The sequence below is a fragment of the Oncorhynchus keta genome, chromosome 19, assembly GCF_023373465.1.
Source record: "Oncorhynchus keta strain PuntledgeMale-10-30-2019 chromosome 19, Oket_V2, whole genome shotgun sequence".
In the NCBI taxonomy this organism is placed as follows: domain Eukaryota; kingdom Metazoa; phylum Chordata; class Actinopteri; order Salmoniformes; family Salmonidae; genus Oncorhynchus; species Oncorhynchus keta.
This window is the reverse complement of record NC_068439.1, coordinates 83,466,621-83,467,403: the sequence shown is the minus strand read 5'-3', so window position 1 is coordinate 83,467,403 and position 783 is coordinate 83,466,621.

The following is a 783-nucleotide window of genomic DNA, read 5'->3' as shown; positions in this document are numbered from 1 at the left end:
GGATTATGGTGCCATTTGACCTGGTCTGTAGGGAATAGGGTGCCATTTGACCTGGTCTATAGGGAATATGGTGCCATTTGACCTGGTCTATAGGGAATATGGTGCCATTTGACCTGGTCTATAGGGAATAGGGTGTTATTTGACCTGGTCTATAGGGAATATGGTGCCATTTGACCTGGTCTATAAGGAATATGGTGCTATTTGACCTGGTCTATAAGGAATAGGGTGCCATTTGACCTGGTCTATAGGGAATAGGGTGCTATTTGACCTGGTCTAGGGTATAGCGTGCCATTTGACCCTGGTCTATAAGGAATAGGGTGCTGGCCCCGGCCTGGTCTGCCAGGGAGCTATGGTGCTATTTGACCTGGTCTATCGGGAATATGGTGCCATTTGACCTGGTCTATAGGGAATATGGTGCCATTTGACCTGGTCTATAGGAATAGGGTGCCATTTGACCTGGTCTATAGGGGAATATGGTGCCATTTGACCTGGTCTATAGAATGGGGTGCCATTTGACCTGGTCAATAGGGAATATGGTGCCATTTTACCTGGTCTATATGGAATAGGTGCCATTGGACCTGGTCTATAGAATATGGTGCCATTTGACCTGGTCTATAAGGAATAGGGTGCTATTTGACCTGGTCTATAGGGAATATGGTGCCATTTGACCTGGTCTATAGGGAATATGGTGCTATTTGACCTGGTCTATAGGGAATATGGTGCCATTTGACCTGGTCTATAGGGAATAGGGTGCTATTTGACCTGGTCTAAGGGAATAGCGTG